We start from the raw sequence: 25,648 nt of genomic DNA, 5'->3' as shown, positions 1-25,648 counted from the left end.
GGGCAAGTGTGAGGCTCCCTACACTGAGTGAACTCACCATTCTCTCCTACTTGGGCTTTTCCCCAGGGGTAAGCAGGGAGGCCCCTTTACACATCCACACCCCGAGCCTCTGAGACCACGCATGGCTCCTCTCCCTCCCTCCCAAGCTGCAGTGTTTTAGCTAGAGAGTAAGACAGGACTTGCTAAATCAAAGTGGTTTCCCCAGCAACAGCGGGAGAAGCAGGTTTACTTACGCCAGGTAAATAATGCATGAGCTCAGGCTGGGAAATACAGCAACCAAGTTCATGTTACTAACGGGTTCACTGAACCTCGCAGCTCAGCTCCTGAGCCCGAGTCCCAGAGGATAAGGTTGCAATTTCCCACCCGCCCCGCCCCTCCGAAGGAATCCTTTCAGTATTCAGGTTGCTTGCTTTTTTTTTTTCCCCCTGGCTCTTTCCTATTCCCTAAACCAAATTGCCTCTGCCTTCAAGAGCAGAGACTAAACACCCATCCTTCATGAGGCCTCTCCCATCTTTAAAGACCGGGTTCTGGAAATGGCTCTATTTTGCAAAGTCTGACAAAGCAGCACGGATTGGGGACTGGCACCGGGCTCCCGGGTCTGCCAGAGGATTGTTCCTTTCCAAGTCCACTAGGTACACCTGACAGGTCGGCCAGGTCCCCGCGCTCCCAGGCACATGTGCTCTCTGCCAAGAAGAAACGTAAACTGAACCAAATTGTGAAAGAACAACTCACGATAAAGCCATGCGCTCCTCCCTCCCCCTGAGAACAACTGATACTGAATCTACATCTCTCTGCCCTCCCAGAAGGTGGGCTTGCTCTCCTCGGTACTCTGAAAGTAATAAGTTCTTTTTAAATTTTATAAATAGGAAGCTATAGAATGTTACAGAAAAATACTTTTTCAAATTATACAATACCCTACCAAATTGACATCCTGCCCCCCACCCCCAACTCCAAAGAGAATCGTTCATTTAGATGATTGAAAATTCAGTACAAGGAGAAACCTTATACCAATCATAAACAAGTGGAAGGTTGATTATTGGAGGAAAAGGTGATGATTTAGTCCCTGCCCAGAAGGACTTGGTGATGTCCTTCAGTACATCAGTACAAGGTTGATTATTGGAGGAAAGGGTGATGATTGAGCACCCTGCCCAGGTGCTACCTCTTGGGTTCCCCTATAACGGTAGTTTGGCCTCCAAAGTTGTGTGAGATAAAGTGCTTACAGATGTGTATAGCACCTGATTGTCCACCTGCCCCGATGTGCAGAGAGTGGCTGGGCCTTCATTTACCTGATATCCCTAGCACCTGGCATCCCACCTTGGGCACAGTAGATACCATCTAGATAAATAAAAGAAGAAGAAAAAGCTGATGAAAGCACCTAGTTCCCATGAAAAAACAATTAAGAACTAACCTCAACTCAAGCAATGAGGTTTAGGCAACACTTGCCATTTGCTGTGTCTATTTGAACATATTCACAGCGTTACGAAGTGGTCTGACGCAGACCTTGTGCAAAATGCCAGAGTGTTAATGAGTAACTACTATCTGTGGAAATGCTCCTGTCGAAAGCTCCCCTCTTGCTCAGGTGGAAAGGGAGTGATTCACACTGACAATAGATACCGCTCAGTATTGCAAAGTTAGGCAAATCTTCAGTGAGTATCATAGCAACCTCGTTGGTCTGTGAAAATGATGACAGTTTTGCATTAAAACCTGAAAACTGAATAGCCAAATCTGTTAGAAAATTATTTTGGAAAAAGACCGAGGAAGAAGGAAACTCTGACACATGCTACAAACATCGATAAACCTGGAGGACGTTACGCTCAGTGACATAAGTCAGCCACAAAAGACAGGGCCTGTGTGATTCCACTCACACGAGACACTCAGAGGCGTCAGAACAGTAGACAGGAAGCAGAGTGGTAGCTGCCGGGGCTGGGGGTAGAGTGGAGGGGGGAGCTACTGCTTAATGAGTGCAGTTTCCGGTTTACGAGGTAAAGAGTTATGGAGCCCTGGCTGGCTTAGCTCAGTGGATTGAGCGCAGGCCTGCGAGCCAGACGATCGAGGTTCGATTCCCGGTCAGGGCACATGCCTGGGTTGCAGGCCAGTTCCCAGCGGGGGACACATGAGAGGCAACCATACATTGATGTTTCTCTCCCTCTCTCCTTCCCTTCCCCTCTAAAGATAAATAAATAAAATCTTTTTTAAAAAAGAGTTATGGAGATGGATGGTGGTGACGGATGTACAATATTATAAATGTATTTAACACAGCGAAGTGTACACTTAAAAACGGTTAAGGTGGTACATTTCATGTTATATGCGTTTGAACACAGTAAAACCTGGGGTGTGCACAGGACAACTAAAAGAACCTTCAGGTACCTATTGGAGTTGCTTAGGCAAAATCACCGGATAAAGCAACTTCTGAGTCGTCACGGAAATAAAGGCAGGTGTCTGGCCTGGTGATCCAGAATCCTGCATTCACTGCTAAACATTGTGACAGGCACGTAAGAAACGGAAACTTGCTCAATAGCTCCAACTGAGGGAGTGACTGAAGCTGTCACGGGCGGGCATGCGCCCCATCTGCCGCAGCTCACGCAGCAGGCATAGGACAATGACACCGCAACAGTCAGCCCTCAAAGAGGGGCTGGAACGTGGGTTGTGCGACGCGATAGCACGCACCGAAGAATGCTTCGGGAAACCGCCGCCAGGCGTGTCCCGGAACCGAGCGGCAACAGCCCATCAGCAACTCCTGTCCAACTGAGCAGACAGTTAGTTGTCTGTGAAGAGAACGAATAATTACTGTGGGAGTTGCTGACAGAATCACAAAGGTCTTGGTAGACACATCACAAAACCCATTTAGAAAAGTAAAACCAGGTGTGTCCCTGAGAACTGTCCTAGAGTAACAGCGAAACCCGAGAAGCTCCTGGTGTGGAGTCTGACATCCCTTTGGAAACCGCAGAGGTGCCCAGGCACTCAGTGCCCTTTTTCCAGGTACCAGGACCTAACACGCTTTGGCGTCAATTCAGAAAGCAGTACATCTGGACGATGACGGTATCAGTGTGACATTGCTGTCCCAACAAGAGCTTGTTCTCACGTTCTCAGCTAGTACAGTAAGGACTGTTATAAGAAATTATAGAAACACAGTCATGTTCTACCTTAACATTTCACAGTATATATAACACTTTCAAAGCACTATTGGGCCTTTTATAGCATTTATACTTTGTTTCTGTTTTGTTTCTCCCATTTTACTGTTTCAAGAAAGCTGGGGACTAGTCGAAGCAGCGATTTCCTGGAGAGAGAGTCCAGGCTTGTCTTCGGGGCCTGTGTCAACAATGTAGCTACACTGGGGACAGTCGCCCCTTTGTGAACAGGTTGCTACCCCAATAACATCCTCTAACGCTTCCCATGCTTCCCCCCACATCACCCAATAATGAGAGGAACTGTCAGACATGTTTGGGGCCCCACGTTGCTAGGCAATTGGCAACCTCCCCTCACTTAGTGCCGTGTGAATCAAGAGACTGGTACGGTTCTGAGAGCTGGTAGAATGGGCACTCCCTCCTGCCCCGCCCTCTCCCTGGCCACATCACTGGTGGCATGCACGTCCCTCCACAACGACCTTGCCCTAGGCTCTGACTCACCTAATCACAGCCCTGTGCCTCTTCATGAACTACAGTGAGTGATTTAGGAGTTTGGGCCTGTGGAGTGCCAGTTAACCCAGCCACTGGGAGGGAGCACCCCAAGGAACTGCTGAGGCCTCAGGTCAAGGCAGCGGGGGCTGCACAGCAGAAGGGGAAAGGCCAGTGGCCGGCCAGCCAGACAGGAGCTGGGTGGTGCTCGCAGGAGGGCTCCATCCGGCAGCACAGAGGCCCTGCCCACAAGCAGGAAAGAACCAGGCGAAGACCTCTTTGGAGGGTGAGAGCTGTGGCCTGTGTCCTAAGTCTCTGGTGCATTTTGAGGGGGCTCCAGGTGTCCCCAGTTACTGTCAGAAGGAATTACCCACTGTGCTGTCCAGCCACAGAGCCTGGGCCTTCCTCTGCTGGACCAGACCACCTGTGTCGGAGCCCAGCTCCTCTCCCAGTGTTTCCAGACTTCTTTTCTTTCCTAAAAGATCAAGAGCTCCAGTTTAACTGCACTGACCCGCACCCCAGGCTCCTCTTCTACCCCTGAAAGAGAAACCAAACTACAATCTCATCAAGCCCTAGCCTCTTAGACTCCCACTACCATGCTCTGCCCTGCCCCCAGCCTACCGAGGAAGTCAGAGGGCTGATGGAAGCTGGAGGGATCAGAAGACAGAGGTTTCTGGTCTCAGGGCCGTGAACTGTATTCCATCTCCCTGTGCCCTACCCACCCCTAACACACAGGGTCACGCACACCCACCTCACATTTGGGGTCTGGAAAGCACCCCCAGTTCTGCAGCACTGTAGAGTCTCAAACGCACCTTCCTACGCTCACAAAAGCTGTGCGGGGCAGGTAGTATTACCTCTTCCACAGTTAAGGAAACTGAGGCTCAGAGAAGCTAGGCCCACAGGGCAGAAAGGTGGTTAGAGCAATGAGTAGCAGAGCAGGAACTGAGCCTGGCACACAAGTCCCCAGCTCAGTGCTCTCTGAGACATTCTCTAACCTCTCCACGCTCCTCTGGCTGTCTCTACGGCACCTGCCCTTGCCAGGAGGGACCCTGCTCTTCCCCAAGCCTCCTTTACCTTTTTGGAAACTGGGGCACTGAATCTAAATTATAGCAGTGCCAGGAAGCCGGGTTCTCCTTTGATCTTGCTTGCTCTGTGCAGACACAGAACATGAGAAACACTGCCCAGACTCAGGCCCCAGACAGCACCAAGGGACAGCACGGGAGAGCCACCTCCTGCGGCCCCTCCTGTGACGTCAGGTTCCATTGTCAGCACTGCCCCTGGAGGGGTCTGGCCCCAGCTGGCACAGGCACCCCCTGCTCTGAGCTTCTTCTGAGGGAAGGCTTGAGAGGCACTGCAGGGCCTCCAGGACTTCAGCGGCCTAATGGGATGCAAATTGGAATTTGCTCCCATAAAGATATATTATGCATGGACTTTCTATTAGATTTCACTTGGAAACTCATCATCCATCACCCCGGCAGGGCCTGCACAACCTCGGGCCTGTGTCAGCAGTTTCTTTTCATCTCATGCCTGATGCCAAATTCATCTCCCCGGCTGGGGGGCTGGGGGACTCCAAAGGTTTGGAACGTGGCCTGGGTGGAGTGGGAAACCACTTCCTGGCACCCTCTGGGGTTGTCCTGCCCTGGCTAGAAGAGGCAGGGCCCAGACGGGAAGGAGGGGACTGACCCACACAGCTGGGACCGTCTCCAGGGGAGCCAATGACTGTGAAGTTCGGGCTGGGAGGCACAGAGGGAGGAAGACTGTCTGAGTGCCCAGAAGCCAGGCTCCTGCCCATGTGGGTAAATAAAGTCTTCTGACAGGGTCAGTCTGGAAGACATGCCCTTCCTTACACACACACACTCACATACATGCACATACTCACACCCACATGGACACATGCAACCCCCATTCCTGCACCATAAACACAGAACCAACACACTTGCATGCATATGAGGGTGTATACACCCTTATACACACACACAGACAACACACACATGCAACACACTCGGACTCCCACATATGCTCACACTTTCATTCACATGCATACAGTGTATATACATTCTTGTACACACAGCATACCATGTTTATACACATATACACTCACACCCATGTTTCCACACATTCCTACCCACACAGACATGTGACTTTGCAACACAAACACTCTTGTTCTCACACACTCACATTTGCACAGCACATATATGCTTATATACCCACTTACACACACACACACACACACACACACTATCACATTATACAACACACAGCTCCATATCCCATTCCCTACATGTACACGTGCAATACGCCCCCACATTCCCACACCCACTCATTTACACAATCACAAGCACACACGTGCACACACACACTTACATCCAATATTACCTTTGAAGCCACCGAAGAGTGCTTTTCCCCAGCCATGAAAGGCTGGGGATGCAACTCGCCACAGTCGCTAGGATACAGACTCTGTGGGTGTTAGTGGCGCAATGGCAGACAGGTTCCTAGGCTCCCTGGGAGCCCTGATCGGGGGCAAGTGGGACTCACGTTTCCTTCTGCGGTGTCCTCCCACCACTGGAAGGGCAGATCCACAGTGAGGCACAAGAAACACAACAGGAAGAATCAGTCAGGCATTGGAGACACAATTAAGTGCCAGGTGAGAATGAGAAATGTCAGCCCCTGAAGACTGTGAAACCATAAATTCAACAGCCACTGCTGACCAAGCATCTACTATGCACCAGGCCTGAGCTTAAAAGCCCATGAGACCCAGCATCAGCTCGCCAGGAGAAGACAGTCAGCCGATTCACAAAAGATAACCCACAGTCAAGGGCAGCATATGATATAGCAAACAAAGGTTTTTGAGCTGTGTGTGCTCATCTGGGCAGTCAGAGAGGTACAGAGTGGCCATGGATGGGCTGGAGCAATCATCAGAGGAGGAGAGAACCTGACAGGTGGAGAGATTTGTGTAAGCTAAAACTCGAAGGTAGGACAATGGAAGATATCGAAGAATTAGGAGTTAAGGGCCTAGTCCCTGGGTTTCACCGAGGTCAGGAGCCTGGTTTTAAACTCACCTTTGCTTCACCTGAGGAAGGAGAAAGGCCTCTGCTTGTCCTTCAGCCATGCTTCCAGACTCAACCTCCTCCAGGAAGCCACCCGAGATCTCCATCTCCTCAGAGGCTAGTACATTTGTTGCCTCTATGACTAATTTCCTGTGTCTTAGATTTAGATCAAGTCAGCACAGTGAGCTGTCCTGAGACTCCCTGATGTAAAGAGCAGAATCCCTGTCTACCAGGGCAAGTTGTGTAAATTCAGAGCTACACTAGCAATCTTTGCAACAGAGTTGCAAAGTTCAGAGAAGGAAAAGAAAATATTTGGATAAGAATCAGAAAAGGCTTCATAGAGCAGATGGTGTTCAAGGGCAGGATGAATGTATTAGTTCACTGTTCATCAACTTACCTCTTCTCTCCGACACGGAATTGTGTTTGTGTCTCGTACCTCTTCTGCCCCTGTAACACCTAGGACAGAACTAGCATGAGTAGGTTCTCAGTAAACTTATTGTCTTGTCCATTCATTCAATATCTACTTGCCTGCACACTCACTGATAGAGCTTCTAGAATTTTCTTCACTCTCAGAAAAATGAGAGCCCACATCCAGCCTGCTCCTGGCTATGTGAGGATGGCATCTCTAAGGAAGGTCGGCATGTTACCTTGGGCAGACCAGTGGCCGCCACCTCTGTAGGTCAGAGTGTCATCATGGAATGTAATTTAGAATCTTAGAAGTAGGGCTTCAGAGATGTTCCATGTCTTCCTTTTACAGCCAAAGCCCAGGGATCGTAAATGGCTATGCACAGTCCCAAAGCTGATTAAGTGAAATCCGAGGAAATCACATGTTAAAAAGTCAGCTTTGGAATACCTTCACTGTAGATAAGCTTAATAAATACCATCTCAGTCAAATGACCAGGATCAACAACCACAGTGACGTCACGCTGCCAGTACCCACTCCTGCTACGACGTGCTGGCAATGGTACTTTGCTCCTGTGTTCTTTCTCCCCAAACAGAACTCCAGTCCGATCGCGAGAAAAACAGCAGACAAATCCAAACAGAGAGACATTCTACAAAATACCTGACCGGTATTGCTCAAACTGCCAAGGTCATCAAAACCAAGGAAATTCTGAGGAAATCTGCCACAGCAGAGAGGAGGCTAAGGAAACAGGATGACTAAAAGTAATGTGAAATCTTGGAAGAGAAAAAGAACTTTAAGGAAATCTGAATAAAGCTGAGGCTTTAGTTAATAACAATGTAGCAACACTAGTTCATTAATTGTCACAAGTGTACCATCTGATATAAAACATTAAAAATAAGGAAACTTAATGGGGGTATATAAGAACTGTCTACACGATCTTCGCCATTCTTCTGTAAATCTAAAAGTGTTCTAAAAGCTAAATTTAATTTTTAAAATTATGATTTGAAACCATAAGAGCACTCAGCCCATCTTAGTTCACGATAGAGTCTCAGTCCAGTGTTCAGGCCATCCCACCACATTCTTGCTGGACATGGTAATGACCCTAAACTCCTCTTGGTTGTGATGGTTTCTCGGACGGCCCTTGTTTTTGATGACCTTGCCAGTTTTGAGGAGTACCAGTCAGGGGTTTTGCCCAGTGTCCTTCATTCAGGATTTATCTGATGTTCTCTTCTTTCCTCTGGGCAAGTGGAGACACCTCCACTGCCCCTCACTGTGAGGACGCTGTCCAGGGCACTGAGGAGCCAGGGCAGCGGAGTAGACCCATGCTTCAGGAGAGCAGCTTTGGCACCCTCACCCTAGCAGCGCTGGGCCTGAGGGTTCCCCCAGCTTCGCCGTACGTGGGAGGCTTCGCGTGGAGCCAGGACAGGTCCAAGAGGGGCAGGGTGTTCGCTCAGAACTGGATATTTCAAAGGATTTGTCTCTGAATCTCTCCAGAGCCAAGCCAAGGGCCAGATTTCTCCACAGCCGGGTTCAGTGGGTCCACGGGGACCTGTGAGATTGTGGGTGCTGGGACTTATGAGAAGTTGCCTTGACAACCCATCCTTCCAGGTGCGTGGGAGAGGGGGAGAGTGCCTGTGTGAGTTCTGAAAAAGGATTCTAGAGTGTAGAGCTACCATTACCAGTGTTGTCATCTTTATCCTCCCCTGGGCCCCTTCATTATACAATTTCTAAGCTTCAATCCTCCAGGACTCGGTCCTGGTGAGGGGGAGGCAGCCACCGGCTCTACTGAACTGTGTGGGTTTCACTTAGCTGGCAGGCAAACTCGTGCTAAATCCAGGGGACCATTCGAGATGTCTAGACAGGAAGCCAGGCTGAGAGAAAAGCAAGGACACTCCCCTCACATCAGAGCCCAGAGGCTGCCAGGCAGGCTGCTGTCACCAACTCAGGAGCCCAGAGGAGCAGTCCCCTGGGGTCTGAGTGCCAGCTAAGGGCACACACTTATAGAAGTAAAGGGTGTGCCTGCCCCAGCCCAAGTGCAGCAGGGAAGGGCCAAGTGGAGCAGACGTACTGCCAATGGGTGGAACACAGGTGGAAGTGACCCAGCATGACCTTGAAGTTGAAGCTGGGACAGTGGACCTGGCACTGGGACTTTAGCCTTTTGTTCCAGAGCCAGTACTGGGCATCACTCAACATCCAAATGGGGGTTGGAGAGGGAGCAGAAAGCCATGGAGCTCTAGCTTAGCTCAGCTACGACCCAAGTGTTTGGCACTGTAGTCCTATAGTGTGTCTCTCAGTTTCCCCCCTTGTAAATGAGGCTAACTCTGTCTCTGCCTCACCTGCCTCCTGGTGATTCTCAGGTGCAGAGGAACTGATATATGGGAAAGGACCTGTGTCACGTGCTCGACAGGCCAGTTACAAATGATGTTTATACTGTAAGTTTCTAGGCTTAAGATACTCAGTTTCATTGATCCGGAGACTTTGCTTCCTCTGGCTGTCAATCACTGAACTGCCTAGATTGAAAAGAGTGTTGCAGGCTATTTAGCCCAACAACTTGGGATTCTGTGATCTCTCAAAGTCCCAGAACAAGTTCATATCTGAGTCAGGCCTACAGCCCAGAGCTCCTGATTCTCACAGGGGGCCCACACATCATGCCCCATTGTCTTGTCTCTGCCAGAACCGATTCTTTCGGCTCTAAACCTCTACATCTCACGTCCAGCCCCAAGAACCCAGCCCAACAGCCTTCGTTTGTATTTTAGTGCACACCCACTCTCCACAGCTTATCGTATCACCAAGCGCCCGTGCCAGATTCTGGGACTTTAAGGAAATACACAAGAGTGAAAGACACAACAGAGAGATGATAAGGTTTCCTTTGGAGCTTTGCCAGCGTGGATCGGCAGTACGCCTCAAACTCCCACCCTCCATCTGTTCACCAGCCTGTTTCTCTCCTCATTCAAGCTGCTCCTGAAAGCTTCTTCCCTGGGAAGCCTTCCCAGATCATCTAAGCCACTGGCAGCTCCTGGGAATTGGCCCTTTCTGAACCTGGTACTTCCTTGGGCGTTCCTCACCCACCTTCCACCTCAGCGGGCACTTGGACTTGTCCTCCACTCCCAGCGGCTAAGCCAAGCTTTCGCCTCTTCTCCTGGCTTCTGTGCGAGAACAATTTCCGGTCTCTCCTGCCTGCCAGTCTGCCCTAATTCCAGTCACACACTTGACATATATTTGATTTTGATGTTTTATTGTCTCTTGATGTATTCGCCTCCTGCTTTTATCTGCTCACGAGCCTGCCCTCCCCTTATTTCCTCATATCTGTGTCGTTTGTCTAAGACACCATAACTCAGGGGGTCTCATTGTCAAGAGAGGAGAATTGCTTGCCTCTGCCCTTTCACTGATTCAATCAGGACTCCATCCCCTCTGCTTTAAACAGGTCCAAATTCCACGTCTCATCAGCCTTGGCTACAAGGCCAGATTCCCCTTATCCAGACAATCTCCTTACTGATAAGCGGCAATTCCCTCTTTTTCTTTTTAGCCAAACTACTGGACAGACAGACAACTCTATCTTTTTCTTCCTCAGACTTTCAATTTACCCTGACTATTTGTTACCTAATGGTAGTATTGTTTAAAAGGAGCCTGCAGGAATGCTTCCATTGCACAGAGGGAGGTGGGGTGAGAGATAGAATACACACACGTGAGCACGTACGCATTATTGCCAACTATGACTTATCTCTGGATGACGCACAAAAATCTGGAAATATCCGCTGTCTTTAGAAAAAGGTTTTCATTGTACACCTTTGTCTACCTTCTGAACTTTTAAAACTTTTCAATGCATTATTTCGTGTATACAAAGAATTCCCGAAATGAATGTATATCTTGAGATAGAATAATAACTAATTCTCCCCTGAGGATCCACCATCCATCGTGAGAAGTGGGACTTCACCAATAGTGTTGAAACTTCCTGCATCTTCTCCCTGTGTCTGCAGAGGTAACCGCCATCCTCATCCTCACTTCTGCTTGCCTCTAGAGTGTTATCGCAAACCTGCGTATCCCTAAGGAATACATTATTAGCTCACCTGACTTGATTTGAATTTTGTAAAAATGGCATCATGCTGTATGCATTTTTCTGCAAGGAGCAAATTTCTCTCACCGTAGTTCTAAGATTCATCTGTGCTGATGCGTGCGACTTTAATTCATGTATTTTCATTGGAACTTAACATTCCATTGACTGAGTATACCCCCTTTATTTATCTCTTCTCCTGGTGTTAGACATTGGGCTGTTTCCCATCTGCACTGCTGTGAACTTCCTCAGGCCCGGGTCTGGGTGCGCATGTGCAAGAGTCCTCGAGGGCTGGCTCCTGGCAGAGATACTGCTGGGCCAGTGCTGGGCCTTCTGCTCAGTGACCACTGGCCAAATGGTTTCCAACACAGCTGCACTAATTTGCATTCCCACCAGCAGCCTGAGGGGTTTGGCTCCTCTGCTTTCCCACCAATACTCAGTAACAGACTTTAATATTTTTACCAATCTAATATGTGTAAAATGGAGTGATATTATGAGCTTAATTTACATTGCACTGGTTACTAGTGACATTAGAGGCTCTTCGTATGTTTACTGTCCTTCATGGTTTCTCTTCTGTGACTTTTGGAATGTTGAAATGTGAATATATTACCTATTCAAAAATACGTATTTATTAAAATGGGCCAGCAATATCTTATTTCCCATACAAAGGGTCCTACCACTCTCTCCCAAAGCACACAAATGCTACTCTGAACAGTGTCACAACAAATAAAACTGTTAACAATACATCGATGAGTGCTATGCACTAAATTGTGTCCCCGCAAAATCCATGTTGAAGCCCTAACTCCCAATACCTCCGAATGTAAGAGGTAATTAAGCTGAAGTGAAGTGTATAGGGTAGGCACTGATTCAATACAACTGGTGTTCTTGTAAGAAGAGGAGACTGGAACACAAACAACACAGACCAAGGAACAACCAAGTGAGGACACAGGGAGGCGACCAGCTGCAAGCCAAGGAGAGAGGCCTCAGAGGAAACCAAACTTGCCAACATTTTGATCTTGGACTTCCAGCCTCCAGAACTGTGAGAAAATGGATCTTTGTTATGTAAGCCGCACAGTCCGTCCGGTGTTTACGGCAGCTGGAGCAGACTACAGCAGTGAGCGCCTTGCTGTTTGCACAGCGCTTCCACACAGTTTCATGTACTCACTCACCGTCAAATATTAGTCAAGCACATCCTGGGTCTAAGGGCACATTTCATTGTTAAGTCCGCACTGCCATCGTTTGAGTCAGGAGTAAATATTCCTATTTTTTAAAGGAGGGATCAGAGGCTCACCGTGTTTGGGGGGAATTCAATGGGGACCATCCCCATTGAATTGAATTCAATCGAATTCAATTGAACTCAATTCAACTTTTGAATTGAATTCAATTCAATGGGGATGGGGAAGGAACTGAAGGCAGCACGTGAGGGGCCAGAGAAGAGAAAACTCGGGCAGATACAATCATCATTTTTAAAAAAAATTTTTTTTAAAGATTTTATTTTTTTATCTTTAGAGAGGAAGGGAAAGAGAGAAGGAAAGAAATATCAATGTATGGTTGCCTCTCATGAGTCTCCTGCTGGGAACTGGCCCACAACCCAGGCATGTGCCCTGACTGGGAATCGAACCGAGATCGTGTGGTTCGCAGGCCTGCGCTCAATCCACTGAGCTACACCAGCCAGGGCACAATCATCATTTTAAATAGTGTAAGACTCTATTATGTGGGAGAGATAATCCATTTTTCTTTATGGCCTGAAGGGATAGAACTACAGTGAATAGGAAGAAACATTAGGAAGACAAATGTCATGTGAACAGAAAAAAAAATCTTGTCAGAGTCGGGATTGTCTGAAGGTGCAGCGATATGTTTTGAGCATCTGAGTTGTCCCTATAGAAGCTGGACGGCCACTTTATGACGGACAGTACACATGGGGGATGTGTGTGTAGGGAGTGAGGGTCAAGCTTCGGATGTATGGTTGGAGGACATGATATTGGGTGCCCCTCCCTATCCGGAGAATTAGTGATGTCTCTGAGACCAGGTGACCGGTAGGTGGTGGGCCAGGAACAGAATTGTCTTCTGGATTCTGATTCTCTAGTCTTTCCACCATGCCAAACTGCCTCTAAACGGATTAGTGGCAGGACACTGGGTTCTAATGATGGTTCTAGCCTTCACCCAGCTGCCTGGGGACAGAGCACAATGACAGGGAATTTATAACTTTTGAAATGAGAGAATTCATTATTTACTTTCTCCTTTTCAGAAGTCTGATCATAGCCAGATAAGGAGCAAGAAACACAAAGCAACAAGCAACTGAGAACTTACGAAGCACCAGGTTTTTTGGGTGCTTTATCATTATTTAACTTTTGCATTCGCTCCAGCTGTAATATTATGCCTTATCGCCACATTACAGATGTGGAAGCTGAGTCTCAAAGAGACTAGGAAACTGTGCAAGCTTGAGAAGCTAAATCACAGTGACCTTGACCACATTCTCTAACCTCCGTATCTGAGCCAAAGCCTGCCTGATTCCCAAATCTACAACTTCTTATACCTAATGGGTATCAGAATGCAAAAAGTTTGGATTTTTATTTCTGTAAATCCAGACCACTGTCTTTTAGCTCTAAACCCAACATAAACAAGTTGCAGTGAAAAGGATTTAAATGCCAGGAGGGCCTGGAGGGCAGGGACTCTTCCTTCATATTTTCTGATTCAGAAAATGACGGAAGGCTTCCTCAGCCTCAGGTGAAGTATGAGGCTTGGAGCCCTGGCTTCTGCCCAGACTGCTGCCCTTAAGCTCCTCCATAATGAAACTTGCTCCTACTATAACTCATGCTTCCTTCTGCAAAGAGGGTTCTCTCCACCTCCCTTGCTGAATGCTTTTATTCCAGAAAAGAGTAAGGCCCGTGTCTAGCACAATCTCTCCGCAGAGAAGGGTCTACCACCAGCCACAGCACAAAAGCCCAAGTGATCTATTCGGTTCTCACTGATCTGCAAACTGGGCCAGAGAGCCCTTTAAGCAGAATGAGGAGTGCTCTGTACTCTTCTTTCCACATTTTTTTTTTTTTTGGTCCCAAGGCAAAACGTAGAACTCAGTTTTAGTCTGAGCCCCACCCTCCTTGGTTAAGACACTGCTGCTATGGTTCCCTCAGATGTTAGTGACACAGAGAGGGCGGAACTGGACTAGGCTGTTGTTTCTTCGCTTAGGGAGCTGCAGGGCTGGATGAATCCACTCCCCGATTCAGTAGCCTGCCAGAGAGCAGAAGCTGGGAAGGTTCCACAACAGGAAAGAGCCTTCCCCACTTTCTACCAGCCTTTCTCTGACGTTGGGGGCCTTCAAACTCTCTCCTCCAGGTTCAGAAGTGTTAGAATCTCAGTCCTTCTCAATACAACCTTGTCCTGGGAACAAAACATAAGGAATGGTCCTCTTGAAGCTCTGGGGTTTGCTAGGACTAGGCTTTCCTCTCATCTTGACTTTTGCTTCCAGAATCCTTCCCTCCCACCTCCTAGCTCCAATCTGCTGCATTATTCTGCTGCATTATTCAACCCATCTGACCTTATGGAGCTCAGAACAGAGCGCATTGCATTGTTATAGATAATAGGCCCAAAGGGGTGGAGAGGGATGGAACAAAGGGAAGAAACAGGGTTTTTTTTCCCCTCAGGAAGTTTAATTTCGATTAGGTGAGCACAAAGCTAAGCCAGTTAAATTCAGAATTTATGAGCCGGCGTGAGGCACAAAGCTCATCGTCTACTGCAGGTCCGTCGGGGAGCCCTGCTCAGCCTGAGTTTTATCCCAGCCTTTTAGGGGTGGCTTTGTGGGCGGCCCAGCTCTGAGCAGCCACGAAGGGGAGCGCGGGCTGCTGTCTGCTTCCTAAGTGGAGATGAGGTGCACCGCGCAGAGGGGCAAATACGGAGGGAGCTGGAGCTGCCAGTTAGAAAGTAGGGACCGAGGCTCTAAAACCAGACCCAAAGAGAGAGGGGGAGATCTAAGAGAGGGAAGTCATGGCACTTTCGGGGATCATTTGCTCGCCCTGAACCGGGGACACTGGTGGAAACAGGCACAGCACGGCAGAGGCTGCTGACCTGCCACATGACCTTGGACAAGTCCCTGGAGCTTGTTGAGCCTGTGTTTTCACCTGTGTCGGGAAGGGGCCAGATTCGATCAATGATGCCTAACTTTCGGACAGTCCAATGTATTAAAAGTTTACTAAAACTTTCCATATTGCTAAATAAGAATATTTTTAAAATATCGCCATCTACTCTTACTGCCAGTTTTCTCAGAAAAGCACAGTTTAGTATTGAAAAAGGAGAAGAGACATAATCTCAGAATGCTAAGGAGAGCCCTTTAAAAAACATGAAACATCTACTACGTACAAGTATAATCGTATCCATCTCACTTCGCTGCAGACTAGTGAATGCTTCGTCACAGAGGAAAACCCGCTCAAGACTTCGGGAACCAATAGAGGACTCCAGAGGAGCTTCCTGACTCTGAAAGTGCCATGATTTGAAGTCCATCCGGACAAGTCACCCAACCTCCCTTGGTGCTTTCCAAAGCCTGAAGCATCGTGACGCCCAAAGAACGGTGGCTGCTTCGCTCTGTGGCGGTGGCTCTTGATACCTGAAAGGCAAGTTATCATTTCCCATCTTCAGACATCATTTTTCTCAGCCTCCTGAGGTACAAAGGGAGCTTCCTCTGGAGGTCCTGTCACTGTGATGGGTGGGATGTTGGCAGCACAGAGCTGAGAAGTGCCTCTTCCCCTGGAGGCAGTAAGTCACTCAGGAGGTGAGCTGGGGCTCATTCATTCTGGACACCATTGCAGCACTTGTAGGTGACGTCTTCCCATTGACAGACACTGGATTTCATTTCCATACTCCAAGATCCGGAGATGCTAGGGTCTACACGAATGGAAGTAGTCGTATGTGCACAGTTTTAATAGACCCTCACCCCAGGGCGGCTATAGGCTCTGGAATTTAGCACCAGATCAGCCAGGGGGAGTGAAGGCAGCCTTCCCTCTAGCTGTCATTTTGGTCACAGAAACAAGTCAGGGAGCAGCTCCCCACGTCGCCCCAGGCGCCTCAGGCGGGGCGAGGGACAGATGCCCAGGCTGGGCCAACTGAACTGCGGTGGGACTCTCTGGGGGAGCGGCCGTCTGGAGACAATGCAGCCCCTGTGACGGGCACTCACCAGCCCCTTCTGCAACCCCGCAGCGGTGGCCCAGCCACCGAGACTCCCCTAAAGAGGTCTCTTCTCAGCAGTGACCGCTCTGTGTGGTCACTCCTCCCTCATTCCCCTGCGTTGCTCTCCCTTCTTTTCCTTTCTTTCTTGCCATCTTTGTCTTGTAGCTACTTTAATGCCTCTATTCCATCTTGACCTCTTTCTCCTCCCCCACACCCCCATTTCTGTTTGTCTTGCCTCTTAGACACAAGATCGTCCTTCCTTGTGCCATGTGGCAGCCCTACTCCTGGATTTTCTAGCTGAACGGCTGGCTATTCCTACACACACACACACACACACACACACTCACACTCATCCTCATCCTCATCCTCATCCTCATACTCATCCTCATTGCCATCGCCATCGTCATCTCTCCCTACCCTGCTACTTCCACACCATGGAGGCTGCTTTTAAATCTTGCTTTTCCTTCTGCTGCAGGTGTGGGGAGTCAGCAAGGTTTAGTGATTGAAAACAAAAAGCACTTGTAATGTCAGTTAATACCAACTGTTGCCACTCCCTCAAGTTAGTTTAAGAGTTCCCCCAGGCACAAGCAGGGTGGCTTCTTTTTTCTGCCGTTAAGAAGAATCCCAAAGGTCTGATCCAAGAGGTGCACAGTGAGGTACGTTTACCTCATTTCCTTGATTTGCAGTGAGAAGGGCCATGTGTAGCCATGGCTGACCCAAACATGGCCACAAGGTCACATTTAAGACACCTCCTGGGTGCTGTCCCTACAGCTTGGCTGGTTGGCTTGGGGCTGTTGATCTGTCTGCAAGAAGCCCCACTGCTGAGGAGGTCCAGCCTCTGCTACTTAGGCTTTTCTCCACCACTCGCCCCTCAGCCCGCACCCCCCACACCCATAGCACCTCTTAGGAACCGGAGCCGTGACAAACTCAGCCTCAATGAATGGGGATTTGCAAGGCTCTGTGTTTCGCAAGACATGGTCAGGAAGTACTGAGGGTCCTCTTTAGTTCACAAATAGATTCCTGGATAAAGATTACGCAATCGAGAAGGGATGGATTGAACAGGAAGAAGGGCAGCGGGTTCCGCCCAGGAGGAGAGAATTGAAGCAGAGGGCAGAAGTCAGGGCCAGGAGCAGTGTGGACATGCCATAGGCCATAGGCCATTCTTTAAAAGAATGAGCTTTGCCTCATTCTTTTAGAGCTGGCTGTGAGGCAAGACGAGGAGGCGAATCTGAGGCCAGAAAGTGAGAGAGATTGCCAAGGAGTTTTTGAGAAAAAGAAATTTGAGGATCACCAGTCTGCTTCCTTGTTTTGATTGCTCAGGGGTGTTTTGCCTCTATTACTTTTTCTTTGATAACTGTCTTTATGAAACCTGGGTGCTGTGGATTCATTTCAGGATGAAAAACTGAGTGGGGACGGGGCAGACGAAGACCATTGATGTTGGTCAACAAGAATAAGGAAGGGAAAAGAAGAAGATGCCTGCCCCTCTAGACCCAGACTGGGATAAATTTGGGTGACAGCTTTAAACTTGCCCAGGAGATTGGCAAGCCCGAAACCCACCCACCCTCCAAACGTCTGAATTTTAAGCTAGAGTGTCATGCAGGGCTTCCGGCCCAGGGCTGACTTTTCATGTAGTGCACAGTAGTAGCTCAGGGAAAGTCAGTCCACAGTTAAGGGGCACCTACTGTGTGTCAGACATCAGGCACAGGGCTTTCGATGGATGTGTGTTTTTACATCCTCATAGCCAACCCCATATATTCACTTTTCAGTGGAGGAAATGGAGATCTAGAGAGGCTGCTAAACTTGCCAAGGTGACAAAGAAAAAACTCATACGCTGGACAGAACAGTGCTTACCTAGCGTCAGGGGCACATTGGAAAGGCAATGAAGCGGAAGGCTAGGGGGGGGTCTCTGGTTACTCTGTATTTTTGATCAAGGCTAGAGAAAGTCTCATTGAGTTCCCCCAACCAGCTTTGGAGTTTAAATAAAAGGCCACCTGAAGCAGAAACAGGAAAAGGAGGGCAGGAAGGGGGCACGACTGCCCCCGAGTCCCAGGACAAAGCGCCTTCAGCCAGGGCCAGGGCAGCACGACGTAGGGGCTGGGTACAGTCGGGTGTGCTTTCATTGTCCCGACGAGTCCCTGGCCATTCCCGGCCTGTCGTCAATATTCTGTTTTTTGCTGCCACCAACACACGATAATCTGATCTGGGAGGTAAAAAAGGGAGTGGAATATCTGTAGAAACAAACATCGTCAAATGTCCTGGCTCCCTTCCCAGAGCTTCAATAAAAATGCAGGAAGGAGGAAGCCTCAGAGCTCAGCTCGCATCAGCGAGTCTCCCCTGAGTCTCCCCTGAGTCATTGGGAGAGGACTCCGTAGCGATCGGCGCTGATTGTCAGGGGGCTGCTGTGGAGGGTGGCCCCGAGGGTGGAGGGGCGGGCTTCCCGACAGACCAGGACACAAAGTATGAGGTGGGTACTTTCTTCCCAGATTGTCTTCCTTCACCCCCATATCCAACCCCATTGCAAGCTTTCCGATTGTTTCGATAACGTTTACTGCTTTTAAAACCTTGGTCTGGAGTCACAGTAGCAAGGGCAGCTCTAATCTGGGCAACTAGTGAGTCGAAATATGCTCTTGGGAAAGTAACCCTGCATTTATGGAGGTGAGCATAGACTCCGTAACAGCCAAACAAGAGTTTCTGTTGAAACTAAGCTGGCAATGCAGTAAAAACCAAACCACGCGTCTAAGTAGAATTCTACCTCTTGCTTCTCTCCTCAAAACTTTGAAAAAACAGAAGGAGGTGGAATTATAAGCAGGCAGGGGTAGGGGGTATAGAAAAAGATTAAAATGAAAAAAAAACTTTGAAACATACCTAGCAGAACTCACATTTGATTTGAAAGAGTCTTTCCATCTCAATTCTCTGTGGGCCTATTCATAACAGAGATATAGTTACTTAAAATACAGTTTCTGCACAGGCTGGTTCAGTCTCCTTAAAAATGCCTTCCATATTTTCTCTAGGCCCTGCTTTGGGATTGAGTCCTAATTCCTGAACAACACCTCCAACAGGACCAGTTGAACTTGAGCAGGGTGATTTTAAAACCTACTGACACCCCTTAAGTGACACTGAGACTTGGGCCCACAGGTGTCAGATTTCAGCTCTTTTCCCCTACAAACCCCCTCTCTACCCTCCCCCCCCCCCCGCAACNCCCCCCCCCCCCCCCCCCCCCCCCGCAACACACACAGAGTCACAAGATCCTACAAGGCAGAACTACTGGCATTGGCGTTGATTCAGGCAGATAAGTAACAAGTTCTCTTTAAAACACACTCAAACTGTTACAATTCTGTTTGGTGTGGTTTAAACTTTAAAAAAAAATAATTGAATTTGTAAAGAAAGAGTGGTGTTAAATTCCCGCCTGCAGACACTGTTAATCAAGAGCAGCCTGTTTTCCCAAGGCCAAGTAGCTGGCATGCAGGCCCTGGAGTCAGACTGTCTGGATGTATAGGTGGCATCCCTACCCAACCACCTGTGGGTCTAGTGAGCCTCTCTAAGCCTCGGTTTCCTCACCTGTGAAACAGGAGCTAAAACAGTGTTGGCATGTCTTCTTGCGCTTCACTTTGTTGTGCTTCACAGGTGTTGCATTTTTTACCAGTGGAACCAGCAAAAAGCTCGTGACACACTTTATTGCAATACTCACTCCATTGCAGTGGTCTGGAACTGAACCTGCCTGTATCGATCTCATTGTCGTGAGCTGTAAACGAGATGACCTGTGCAAGTGTCCAGCAAGGCGCCAGCTCATAGTGAGCATTCATTGAATATTAGCTATTACGGCCACAAAACAACACATTTTTTTTCAAGGGCTCAAGCAGAAAGATCGAATCTAACACTGCTGTTTGTGTTCTCCATACACTTCTTAGAAAAATAAGCGCACATGCTTGGAAACCTATCAGAGGCAAACAAACAGCTTCAGGAACACCACAGTGAATTCGTAGCCTCTATCTGGCCTTAGTAAGAAACTTCCTGGAAGACCTAAGAAGACCCAACACCCATCCAGATTGCTTTCTAGATAGGCCTCAGAAATCCACCCTGGCTGACTCAGCAGAAGAAACGCCTAGAGAGAGCCCACCTCTTCAGCTGCGGACCGAAGTCATGTCCAGACCGCAGGGCACTGTGGGAGGGGCAGGCCTCTGACTCAGGCAGGCTTCACGGAGAGAACATGTTGGGGGGAGGGGGCGTCTCCAGCCCTTGCTGAACCTGAGGCATTGTTCCATCAACTGAGATTCCAGATCAGTTTCCCTCTTGTCTCTCTCTCTTTCTATCTCTCTCTCTTTGGAAGAAGGTCCGTTTTGCAGGGGTTGGTTGGGGCTGTGGTCGTTGTGAGTGAGGACTTTGGGGTGCCTTGTGAAGGCATGAGGGGGCCACTCAAACGTTGCCCAGATGGATTTGCATCCGACAAGGCAATTCTTCACGATGTCCCTTCCTGCTGAAAGATAAAATCCTATCCCTCAGGGTAGGCTCGTTTTTCGTAAATATGCCATCATTATTATTCCGCTGATCATGAAAGTAGGCGCCGGGGCGACTCTGAGCAAACCGGAAGAAGGTGCCACTTCCTCTGGGCAGATGTCGGGCTGCAGCCCCGCACAGGACTTCAGCCGCTGACACTCTCACACAATCTGCTCAACCCCCCAGAGGATCCTGTAGACACACTCCCTGCAAAACCTTCAAACAGTTCCAAGGAGTGTAAAGAAAACCCTGACAAACAGTTTGGTTAGTAGACCTTTGTTTAAAGCAGAATAATGACGTTCATTCAAATGGGAGGGGGAATATATGTAGGCACGCGGTGAAATCGTTGGACAGTGGCAAAGGCGTAGTGAAAGTCCCCTTTCTGTCACTGAACCCCTGGGCATTCAATGCGCCAGCTGCGTGTGTGAGAGTTTCCTCTAAAGCGCTCTGCATCCAGATCAACACTTGTGTCAATAGATATCTGTCTGTGTGAGTGTGAGCCTGTTTTACACAAGTGATCTCACCTGCGGAGTATAACGCTTCTTACTCTTCCCTCTTCATGTTAGCACATATAGGTCCTTCTTATTCCTTGTAACAGATGGGCAATTTTGCATTTACAGATGTACCATGATTTACTTCACCAAGTGCCCTGTGGACCAATCAGAGGGTAGGTATGTATACTGTTTTCTGTGTTTTGCAGCCACAGACAAGGCTGTAATGATTATCATTGTAAATATATCACATACGCAGTGTTCCTAAACATCTGGCAGGACTTCTGAGTCAGAAAGTCTGTAAACGGTGTACCTGTGAAATGTTGATAAACATGACCAAAGAGGCTATCCAATCAGCATTTCCGCCAGCCAGGGTTTTGAGTGCTTGTTCCTGCCCCGCTGGTTGGGGCCCCCACCCCGGGCCCCACCCCGGGCCCCACCCCGCACTCTCCTGATGCTTTTATCTTCCAGTCTTTTAAAATGCATTTCTGCCTTTTTTAACTTATCTGGGAGAACACCGTCTATTTTTAAATTGTCTTCCTCTCAAAGGCCACCCATTCCCGTATCACCAAAAGTTCTTAACAACCCAGGGGGTGTCATCTGCAACTCTGTTAGCATATCCTTGGATGGAATCCACTTCAAAGTTGAATCTTCAAGTATGTCAGTCTGACCCGAAACTTTGATCTTCCTCCCTCGGCAGGGCAGAAGCCTCAAGAACTAGGTCCCCTATTCCTGGGGAGTCCTCAGAAATGCAAATTGTCCACTGTCCTGCTACTGCCACCTCTGTCACCTCTGCAGTCCCCAGCACAATGTTTTGGATGAAGGGCCTGTACTGGGAAAGGGTTTGTAAGTTGGGGTCAGAAAGAGGGATGAGTTCAGAGAGCCCTGAAGAAAAGCAGAGGATGAAAGGCCACAGGGAGTGCAGTGAGCATTCTGAAATGGGTCTGAAACCCAGGCCAGGAGCTGTGGCTGCAAGGGAGGCTGAGGTTTGATGAACCTTGTTAGTTTCTCCATTTGTATTGTTTTCCCCTGTTTCGAAGTAAAACCTATACATAGGTTTTCACAAAAGGGGCTGATTTTCGTGGGGTGTCAGTGAGGAAGGGGGAGGTGAGTGGGAAAAATGTCTTTTTCTGTAGCTGGTCTTGGAGAATCCAGGGGCGGGGGTGGTGAATGGGTAGTAACATTGCAAAGATACCTGGAGGGCAGGCTCAAAAAGAGATGTCCCGGGCCAAGGAAAGTTCCTGCGCTAAAATGTAGCAGCTACGGCTACCATTTATTGAGCACATACTATGTGCCAGGCACTGAGGTCACCCCTTCAGAGTGAAAGAATACAGAAGCTTCAACACTACACATGTACTCTCTAGTCTTGCCTTCCTCGATTATCCCAGATGAGCTTGTCATCTCCTTTCCCGATCTCTCGTCCCCACATGCCCTACAGGTGCCCCTGGTTGAGGCATGATTTGCCATGTTTGGTCTCCCCCACCAGACTGTGAGCTCCCCAAAACTGTAGCCTTGTTTTCTTCATCTTTGGATTTGCGGTGCCTAGCCCAGTGCCTGACACTGAGAAGTGCCCCCTCCCCCGCTGTCACCCAAGGCTCAGTGAATGGATGTTGCATTAGGGCCAGACAAGCAGAGCTGCCACCTGGCACTCCCTTTCCCACTCCCAGTTGGTAGGAGAGAGTGAAATGTTATTTACAAAAACACCAAGCCAAACAAGGCCCTCCCTTCCCCTATATGCTGAAGCTGTGCTGAGAACAGCCAGGGGTCACCAAATGGCAGCCAGATGGTAACTGACTGCTGCTCCCTAACTCCAGGGGCCTGGGGCAAAAGGCTTGGCCGCCCCACCTGCTCCCAGGAACCTGTGAACATCCACTTTGTAGGGCAAAACCCAGACACCTCCCTCCTCCTGAATGCCTCTCTGCAACCAGCGCTCAGAGCAGCTGAGCCTCTCTCTGCTACTGGTTCCTACGTCTGAGGGATCCCCAAAGCGTCTGAGGGACCCCCAAAGCCGTGTGGAGCTGCGCTGTGGCCCAGCCTTGCCCCAGTATAGGTATCGCTCGCCTCTCCCTAATTCGTCTGTAACAGGGAGTTTTAACTCTGCAGTACCAACCCAGTGCAGCACGCTGGGGAACAGCTTGGCAGTGGAACAGCTTAACTGAGATGGAGCAGGGAACACTAGCAGAGAGGAGGAACTCTGAGGACGCAGGAGCCTGGAGGAAGAGGGAAAGGGCTTTCTGCAGTGTTCCCAAACAAAGCAAACTGATCGGGCTTTGGGGAGAGCTCTGTTTCATTCAGCACCAGTCCCCTCCTCCCACAGATCCAGGAGGCAACAGGCCCCCAACTGGTTATCAGGTCCAGCAGCGTGAGGGCTTTTGTCTCCCCCTCAGACATCTAGCTGGCAGGGCAAGGGGCCTACAAATCCTCCCTGACCCTCCCAGCTCTTTGTTATCTCAGAGGGAAGATTACATTTCTGTGTAGGGAGGCAAGGTGCCAGGAGGCCTCAGAGCAGGACAGAGGCAGGCAGAGTGGTTGTCTGACCCCCTCCGCCTGGGGCTGGTCCGACCGCCTTGGGATGCTCTCCCTCCACCGGCCCTGGCAAGCCCCAGTGGAGGGTCCGCATTTCAGACGGAGGAGGGGGAGGAGCAGCACAGAAGAGGGGCGAGGCTGGATGGATAAAAGCAGGCAGTTCTCAATTGTTTAGGATCCTTGTGTGTGTTCTGTGGATGGCCTGGGCCTTCTCTAGGTTTCTCAGCTTCTCCATTCCCCTGCCTTTGTCTGCACCCCTAGAAAACTGGGTGGCGGGGGAGAACTTTCAAGTTGACCACTTGCTTTCTTTTCAGTTTCTTGCTAAAACTATAGAGAAATTTGTTCAGCACAAGGTCTAGGGCCCTTAACACCAAACAGACAACCATTTAGATAATTCTCTTTCCTTTTGTATCAAGGATATATTCTTCAGCCTCCTCTTTTGGGGTTCAAGTTCCTCCTAAAATGCTTCTAAGTCAAAAGAGAAAAAGAGCTGGATTTTAAAAAATCAGAGAAGAAGAGCAATATATCCTCTTTTAGTAATAAAGTGAAATAGTAAAGTGTTAACCCTGAATGCTGTATTTTCCATGGCTCATCCTTCCAATCACATTGCTTTGAACTGTATTTTCTCCTCTGGTCGCCCTCATCGAATTTATCAACAACCAATATATGTGAACACTTCCTGAGTAGTCCTGAGCTAGGTCAGATAAGGAGATGCAACCCTTGCCTAGCACAGTTTAGGAGCTAGTTAAAAAGAGAAGGAGGCAACTAATGAAGTGATGTTCAGTATCAAGTCAGTGAGACACACCAGAAGGGGACTGACAGTGCAGGGGTTGGCAGGAAGCCCCTCTCCCAGGACGAGAAGCATGAGTTTGGCCTTTCTCTCAGGCCTGCAATGAGCGTTATGCAACATGAAGAAGCCCTAATGTGTGGGCAGCTTATATGGGAAGATATATACAGAGCCTGATCGGGAACCAAAAATGGAAGGGTGGAAAGAGAGGCTTATAGGGGCAATAACCCTTGAAACAATGGCTGAAGGTCATTTATTCCACAAATATGTGAGTTCCTGCCCTTTATTTCATTTTAAATTTATTCAATCATTCAATGCATATTTAATGAATATTCACTCTTTCGCCAGCCAATAAACATTTACTGAGCTCCCACTGTGTGAACCACACCGTGGGCTCCTCTTCCTTCACCTGCTGGTCAAATAGGAGAATAGCTGAGAGACTTTTTCCTTAAATTCAGTGAGAAGGGAGTGTTCTGGTTCAGTATTCAAGAGTCCACAACCTCATGAGTTTAGGCAGGACAAGGATGAGGGGCACGCTCTGCCGTAACCTATATAGTGACTCCTGTTTGCAAAACATTTTGGGTGCAGTGACAGAGAGCTGTTGTTTCACTTAATCTGATTCTTGTGAGAACCTTGTGAGGGAGTCCCAACCAACTGGGGGCATTATGTACACAGGTCTCGATGTTTTTCAGATGCATGACTGGAGCAAAATCAAGGTGTTCATAAGTAGGAGACCAGAATGAAGGTATCTTTCCTACCTAATGTGACATGCTTCTCACCCTACCAGGGTTTCCCCCACCTGGCACCAGGGGAGTTGTAAAAAATACAGACTCTTTGCTCTGTGCTGGGACAGCCTGCATCCTCAGTTCTGGGCAGGGCCAAGAATTTGCATTTTTCAGAAGTTCCCAAGAGCACTCATGTCCATTTGGATGAGGGAACCAGAAGATTACACCACTCTGTGGAAGAATCCAGGGCAAAGGACGGTTTAGCCACTTTCCCTCGGGTTCCATAGAGTATTGGAGTGTGCTCTGGGTGGGCTCTTACTAATTTCCAAAACAACACCACCCCTCAATGC

At 48.8% G+C, this 25,648-nt stretch overlaps 2 long non-coding RNA genes across 2 annotated transcripts; one reads left to right on the top strand and one right to left on the bottom strand.

Moving 5' to 3' along the window:
* Window positions 1-410: 410 nt before the first annotated feature.
* LOC118993179 (uncharacterized) lies at window positions 411-6,925 on the bottom strand. The gene is made up of 3 exons (XR_005067787.1): window positions 6,674-6,925; window positions 1,287-1,335; window positions 411-683 (listed from the first exon to the last, which is right to left on the bottom strand). It is a non-coding gene; the product is annotated as an uncharacterized LOC118993179 (long non-coding RNA).
* On the top strand, window positions 2,215-21,053 carry LOC118993180 (uncharacterized). The gene is made up of 3 exons (XR_005067788.1): window positions 2,215-2,447; window positions 3,523-3,527; window positions 21,042-21,053. It is a non-coding gene; the product is annotated as an uncharacterized LOC118993180 (long non-coding RNA).
* Window positions 21,054-25,648: the final 4,595 nt, after the last annotated feature.

This window comes from Sturnira hondurensis, unplaced genomic scaffold, assembly GCF_014824575.4.
Source record: "Sturnira hondurensis isolate 20B ecotype Veracruz unplaced genomic scaffold, ASM1482457v3 Scaffold0008640, whole genome shotgun sequence".
In the NCBI taxonomy this organism is placed as follows: domain Eukaryota; kingdom Metazoa; phylum Chordata; class Mammalia; order Chiroptera; family Phyllostomidae; genus Sturnira; species Sturnira hondurensis.
Note: the sequence above shows the minus strand (reverse complement) of the source record. Positions and strands in the feature narration are given on the sequence as shown.